The sequence below is a fragment of the Ostrea edulis genome, chromosome 3, assembly GCF_947568905.1.
Source record: "Ostrea edulis chromosome 3, xbOstEdul1.1, whole genome shotgun sequence".
Taxonomy (NCBI): domain Eukaryota; kingdom Metazoa; phylum Mollusca; class Bivalvia; order Ostreida; family Ostreidae; genus Ostrea; species Ostrea edulis.
Genome location: NC_079166.1, coordinates 15,770,967 through 15,779,037, shown reverse-complemented (window position 1 = coordinate 15,779,037; position 8,071 = coordinate 15,770,967).

Genomic DNA, 8,071 nt, shown 5'->3' with positions numbered 1-8,071 from the left:
TTGTCTTATATCTGAATTCATATATTATAGAAAGGCATATACATTAATCAATGCATTGGCGGATCTAGAGTGGGGTTATGGGGTTTGCATATCTCTATGGTGGTATAATTTACAAGTCATTTTCAGCCATTTTGAGGTTGCGACCACGTTTGGGGGGGGGGGGCAGAAAAATAGACATTAGAATCGTAAGTCCCATTTGAAACATTTCTGGAATACTCCTTATCATGAATATATTAAAGCAAAACAACCTGTACCTGAGGGGAAATAAATTGAAAAATAAAAGAACAAATATTCAACATATTTGTGATTGAATACATGTAACTTTATAGAATCAGAGTGAATCTGAAGCAATAAACAAGTCAAATCAGGAAAAACTTTCGATTCATAAATTATTGTTATCGTTTCAGTAATTCCTGCTCATAATATTTCATGTGCATTGCCCTCGAAGGTCATCAGTTCGGAAAGAAACGAAAGAGAAGCACTGAGCACGTATCAGATTTGTAAACAATTTACATGCCAATTCTATAGAGAATTCACAATCGAAATTTCATTCGAGTGGCACATTGGCGTAATTATTACTTTCATACACTTCTAGTAGTTTCAGTCATTCGTGAAACGCTGTAATGTAAAACTTATACGGTACCAATTTTGATGCAGCAGATGCGCATTTCGACAAATAATGTCTCTTCAGTGATGCTGAAGCCGAAATGTTGGAAATTCGAAGTGACAAAAAACTTGTAACAGCTAAAAGGAAAACTAGAGTGACAAAAACAAAAACAAAAAAAATTAAAAAATGGAGCCAAATTCGTCCAAGGATCAGAGCTATGCATGAGGGAGATATCATCCTTAATTTTGAAATGAATTTCTAAATTTTATCCCAGCAATTAAATATACATCCGTATTTTCAAGCTAGTAACGAAGTACTTAGCTACTGGGCCGTAGAGACCCGGGGACTAACAGTCTACCAGCAGAGGCCTCGACCCAGGGGTCATAATGTAAAACTTGTACGGTACCAATTTTGATGCACCAGATATAATATTTAGAACAGATAACACGTGCAGTTACACACGTCAGTTTCCGTCTTTGTATATGACACCGGTTTCAGCAATCCGATTATGTTCGGCAATAATCATTCCCATGTCGGCATATACGACACAATGGCGTTTTATACGAAACTCTCATTCTAGGTATGCACTCAAACAATATTCCCTTGTTTATTTTACTGAATTTTTCATCAGATCTTGGGGATTATATTAGTGATACAGATAGGTGTCATTCGATGCATAATTATATTGTTAACAAAATCCCCTCAGTTACAGCTTGTATTGCTTTAAAGTCACGGGTACATTAGATTTAAAATATAATTGAGCATAATTTAAAGTAGTAAATAGCAGCATGTAAAACAGAGATTGCTACGCTTAATAAATAAAAAAGAATTATTTACATGCTAAGGAAATGTATAGTATTTATGACTACACTGTAGCAGTTGTGTCGTTTATTGTATAACACTTTTAAAACTTTACGCCTAATATTTCTTACAGTTGGAACAATAGACTGTAAAACAGTGTAAGTGTTAAACAGTGTTCAATTTTTCAATCAAAATACGAGATATAGAGCTCAGAACAGGTGCTACTGCTCCTAGACACATTATATTATCTCTGGTTTGCCCAAGGATCCGTGATTGTCCAGCTCCCCATTTGATGCGATGTAAGCCGCATTAATGTTTCACACATGTACCTGATATAGGGTTATAATACCTCAATACAGTGGCGGATCTACAGGAGTTGTAACCCTCTTGTTTAGCCGAATAGTTTAAAGAAGGGCAACGTTTTTGCCGTTCTGTGGTATCTAGCAGCCTCATTTTTGGGTAAAAGACACACAAATATGGGTCGCTATACACACAACCTTTCTGGGTTTTCTGGATCCACCACTGAATGATATGAACATTGATGCTCGAGATGAGCAAACATGCATGTAGTTTTTCATTACAAAAGAGCTCAGTATCACTTCTGAAATGATGCCCATTTTAATATATGAACAACCTTTATTGAACATTGCTGATTCACATGTTTGTTAAACATTGCTGATTCTGATAACCAATCAAGCTGATTGTATGGTCACGTGGTACCCTGTAAGGTTCCAATCTATGAATAAAGGTCACGTCATCAAGCTTCAGTGCAATACGGAATATCGTTTGGGCTTTTCCGTCAAATCGGGAAGGCCCCTTTCAGGAATTGACGGAAAAGGCCGATCGATGTTCTGATGGGCTCCGGTGAAAACATACATGCACAAGCTGACGTTTTCCCATAGTATCCACTTTAACCCTGATAAAACATTTTCTGTATGGATATGTATTGTATGGGCCTCAGGTTCAATGCAGTAACTACATGTCTGAAAACAAAGCTAGGGTGCGTAAATACGGTAGTGGAGTTATGGTTTATATTTCTAAGTCGGTCAAATACAGCCGCATGTATGACCTTGAGTTAAGTAATTACTTAATTATATGGTTTGAAATCATTATGGAAAATTAATTCATCTACACCCACCTACTTGGCTGATGACCTAGCAAGAGATATAAACAGTGTCTCCTGGTGTTATAGTAGAGGAGATTGGACTAAACAAGCCATACAATCACCTACTACAATTACTAACTCCTATAGCACACTTATAGACATCTCCATACTATAAAACCTGATAAAATGTAAAACTGTAGTACCCCCATTGTTATGTCTGATCACAATAGAATAATTATGTTAGGCAAAAAAAAATCCAACTGTGTGGGAGCCGAGAAAAAAACCGCACTGAAGTTCAAAATAGGATTTTAAAAAACTTTGATTAAAATAAGTTTTTTCCTATCTGGAAAAAGCTGGATTCGACCAAATTCAACAGATTCATGATCCTAATCTCTATCTAGAATTTTTTATACCTTATTCAATGCAATATTAAATGCTTGATGCAATTATACAGAACGACAATTTGATAGGGGGTAAGTTTTTATGTAAGTTATGTGTTGATGTTTTATCTAATTTGAAATTTATCAAGATATTAGTACAATAGGAACAATTTATAAGACTTACATAAATCATTCTCATATAGTTTATTAGATATATAATCCATTTCATCGACATGGTTCCAAATTTCGAAATTCCTCGCCGTCAAATCACTTATTTTCATAATGGTTCAAGTAATTACAAAATCATCTTGATTTTACGAATCAAGGTAACAAACTTCACATGCGTCACCAAAAGGTGCATTTATCAACGTCTAAAAATGTTTTTACAAGAAAAATTGACAAAATAGAGGCGATCAGCAACTCATCAAATTACTTACGAAGCAATGGTATGATTGAGAAAGAGATATATCCAGGAGTCCGTGTTTGCCCTACTCTCTATTTTGTATTGCTTATATGGGTTATGCGATTGATCACTGTTCGCTATCTTCACCTTCGTATAAACAATCGAAACAAGGAGTAATCTCTGCAGAAATTAACCCTCTGTTTCCATTGTTGTTGTTTTTTGTATCTATAGAAACTATGAGTTGGAGAATATTTTCTGATATTACTGACTTTAAAATGACATACCTCAGTATGATTTTCTCTCCACCAGCGAGTGCTGCTGATCCGCTTTTCTCAGCATGAGTAAAATACTCTAGTCATTGGTTCTGATCCGCTTTTCTCAGCATGAGTGTCATCTTCAATAGCCCGTGGTTCTGATCCGTTTTTCTCAGCATGAGTGTCTTCTCCGCTAACCAGTACTGTCGATCCGTTTTTATCAGCTTTGAGAGTAGCGGCGCTGATCAATACACACGGAACACTAACATGCTAGGACACAGGGTAACTTGGACATTGGTATGTGACGTGAAAACTAATACATGTAAGCTGATTTGGGTGTTCCCATTCACTTTTTCATGCACTCAAATCTTTCTCCTCTTTCCCATTATTCATGTACGGATTTCAATGAGTGCTCAAAGCGACAAATGTAAGCCAATTGTAGCAAAACTTTAAATACACAACTTTTTGCGATGTACAACAACACCAAAAGTGTTATTGAAAAAATATTTAATTGAAAGACGCAATCAAAGTTTGATCAATGAATTATGTGTTCTATCAAAGGATTTGTGTTGCATAATTGTTGAACGATAAGTACACGCTTGTACTATCATGTGACCAAATGTTGTACGCACCCGCGGGTGCTTTGTCAAGGAGTGTTTAATAAAACAACATCTGTGACCTTTCCGACCTCTGACGGAAGTGCCCGAAATGCTGTATTTGATCGCTCGCTTCAATTTCTACGGTTACTTTCAGGGGCAAAAGCTGTTGGTAATGAAGATAACTTAATTCTCAACTATTTTATTAACTGGAGAAAAGTGAACAATTATACAAATTTGCATTTATTTCGAAAGATGAAAATGACAGATACATGTAAATAAATAAATAAAAATAAACAAAATAACCTTTTATGAATCGGATTGTTGGCCATAAATGTCTTTGACAAGGATACGTATTAATACATTGTTTACAAAGAAGATAGCATAGATAGCAGACAGAGTACTGGGTAACGGGAATGTTTTCTAATGCATTATTTTACCATTACATTTATGTACCCGCTTGGCTGTTAAATACCGAAGCCTCGTTGTAGATAAGACTGGTATACATACAGTGTGTATCAAGCCTGTAATGTAGACGGTGCATGTTTCTTACTACTAAATGTAAACCATAGCAAGACGTAATATTTTTAAATATCATGTATTTCAGACGGCCATGAATACAATATAAATTCTGCGACATTCGGGTGTGGGTTTTTTTGTTGTTAATTTTTAACGTTTTTTAGCTCACCTGAGCTGAAAGCTCAAGTGAGCTTTTCTGAACACCCGTATTCCGGCGTCCGTCCGTCTGTCCGTCCGTCTGTCCGTCCGTCCGTCTCTCCGTCTGTAAACTTTTCACATTTTCAACTTCTTCTCAACAACCACTGGGCCAATTTCAACCAATGTTGGCACAAAACATCCTTAGGTAAAGGGAATTTTAAATTGTTAAAATAAAGGGCCAGGCCACCTTCCAAGTGGAGATAATTAAGAAAAGGTAAAAATGGGGTAGGGTCATTAAAAAATCTTCTTCTCAAGAACCACTGGGCCAGAAAAGATGAAATTTATATGAAAGCTTCCTTATATAATGCAGATTCTAAATTGTTAAAATCATGGCCCCCGGGGGTCAGATGGGGCCACAATAGGGGATCAAAGTTTTACATACAAAAATATAGGAAAAATCTTTAAAAATCTTCTTCTCAAGAACCACTGAGCCAGAAAAGCTGAGATTTATATGAAAGCTTCCTTATATAATGCAGATTCTAAATTGTTAAAATCATGGCCCCCGGGGGTCGGATGGGGCCACAATAGGGGATCAAAGTTTTACATACAAAAATATAGGAAAAATCTTTAAAAATCTTCTTCTCAAGAACCACTGAGCCAGAAAAGCTGAGATTTATATGAAAGCTTCCTTATATAACACAGATTCTAAATTGTTAAAATCGTGGCCCCCGGGGGTCGGATGGGGCCACAATAGGGGGTCAAAGTTTTACATACAAATATATCGGGGAAATCTTTAAAAATCTTCTTCCCAAGAACCACTGAGCCAGAAAAGCTGAGGTTTATATGAAAGCTTCCTGATATAGTACAGATTCTAAATTGTTAAAATGATGGCCCCCGGGGGTCGGATGGGGCCACAATAGGGGGTCAAAGTTTTACATACAAATATATAGGAAAAATCTTTAAAAATCTTCTTCCCAAGAACCACTGAGCCAGAAAAGCTGAAATTTATATGAAAGCTTCCTGATATAGTACAGATTCTAAATTGTTAAAATCATGGCACCCGGGGGTCGGATTGGGCCACAATAGGGGGTCACAGGTGGGGTTTTTTTTTTTTTGGTTTTTTTTTTGGTTTTTTTTTTTTTTTTTGGTTTTGTTGTTGATATAGTGCAGATTCAAGTTTGTTAAAATCATGGACCCCGGGGATTGGGTCCACAATAGGGGATCAAAGTTTTACATACAAATATATAAGAAAAATCTTTAAAAATCTTTTTCCCAAGAACCACTAAGGTCAAAGTGGGGGTTTTTTTTGTTTGTTTTTTTCCCGTTTTTTTTTAATTTTTTTTTTATATAGTGCAGATTCAAGTTTGTTAAAATCATGGACCCCGGGGATTGGATGGGGCCTCAAGGGGGGCCTCAAAGTTTTACATACAAATTTATAGGAAAAATCTTTTAAAATCTTCTTCTCAAGAACCACTGAACCAGAAAAGCTGAGGTTTATATGAAAGCTTCCTGATATAGTGCAGATTATAAATTGTTAAGATCATGGCCCCCGGGGGTCGGATGGGGCCACAATAGGGGGTCAACGTGAACCATTGGGCGAAAGAAGTTCACATTTAAATGAAAGCTTTCTGACATAGTGTAAATTCAAGTTTGCAAAAACCATGGCCTCCAGGGGAAGGTTTGGGGCCATAATAGGGACTACGGTTTTACATGCAAATAGATATGGAAAATCTTCTGATATGGACCGAGGTGACTCAGGTGAGCGATGTGGCCCATGGGCCTCTTGTTTTATCAACGGTTCTGTTTATCTTGAACGGTTTTGTTTTGTTTGCTGACATTTGTCTTCATTATTGGCCTGGGTCATCAGTTTTTGCTTTACATATCTTGAGAGATAATACTGTGACAACGATTAAATTTGAACAGCAAGCCATTGAGAATATTTATGAGAAACTAATGATCATAGATATGGAGAATACGCTGAGAAACTATGGGGATTATTTTTCAGGAAACAAATCAGGAGAGGATATCAATGTTTATAAGAAACATTGGGAATAATAATGAGATGAGATCATTAACATGAACTTAGAAAATATTATGAGAACTTTCTGAAAGGTTTATGACAAACTTTGATTTAGAGTAGTTTATTACGATACTAATCTGAGAAACTATTAAGTAGATTTATGAATATTATATAATTGAAACTGAAAAACAAAACAAAGGAAAAGTGGTATAAAACAAATAATTTAAAAAAAAAAGATTTGTAAATGACAAGAATTGAAATCTGAACATTTATTAAATGGATGAGTAGTCTGCTGTAAACATCGTTGGAAATTTGTATAAATTTCATGATCTTGCCTTTGAGTCCGTGTTTGCCCAACTATCTATTTTGTATTGCTTGTAGGAGTTATGAGATTGGTCACTGTTCGTTATCTTCACCTTGCATGAAGAAGTCAGAATACTGTGATTTTGTAAACAAATATAAAGCATAATCATATAGGTATAAGTAGTAATCAAGAGATCCGCAAATCATGTGTGTAAATCTAAATTAGCTTTTGTTTGTAATTGAACACAATTGTTATGAATACATGTATTCCCTAAAGAAATGTTTTTACAGAATTATCATCAATACCAGATATAAAGACTCCTTCTAAAGGTAGAGTGTTCACCCCGCATGCAGAAGGTTGGGGTTCGAATCCCGGCCGCGACATACCTAAGTCGTTAAAACAGGTAGTGACAGTTAAATCGTCAAACGATCGGCATCAGGTGTGAATGTCGCGGGTCCTCGGAGAAGACCTTAAAAACGGATGTCCTGTGACACGCTAAAGAACCCTCACTGCTCAATGGCCGTAAGCGCCGAGCATAGGCCTAAATTTAAAGCCCTTCCCCGGTCTTGGTGACGTCTCCATATGTGTGAAAAATTCTCAAAAGGGACGTTAAACAAAATACAATCAATAAATCAATCAATCAATTAATCTACCACTCCTTAATGATCCACGATATTTCTCTAACAGTTTTAGAAATATTCCCCTTTAAAGTGATAAAAAATTACAATTGATATACATTTTCTCCGATATGAAGAATATGCATAAATAGTAACTTTCAAGAGTTTGTCTCTATAGAGTACAGGACTGAATTCATGATTGCCATATTCTTTCATTTCATCGTTTGTTCCATAACTCCGTTTACCTGATCAGGATATAGGGCTCGCGGCGGGTGTGACCGGTCGACAGGGGATGCGTACTCCCCTAGGCACCTGATCCCACCTCTG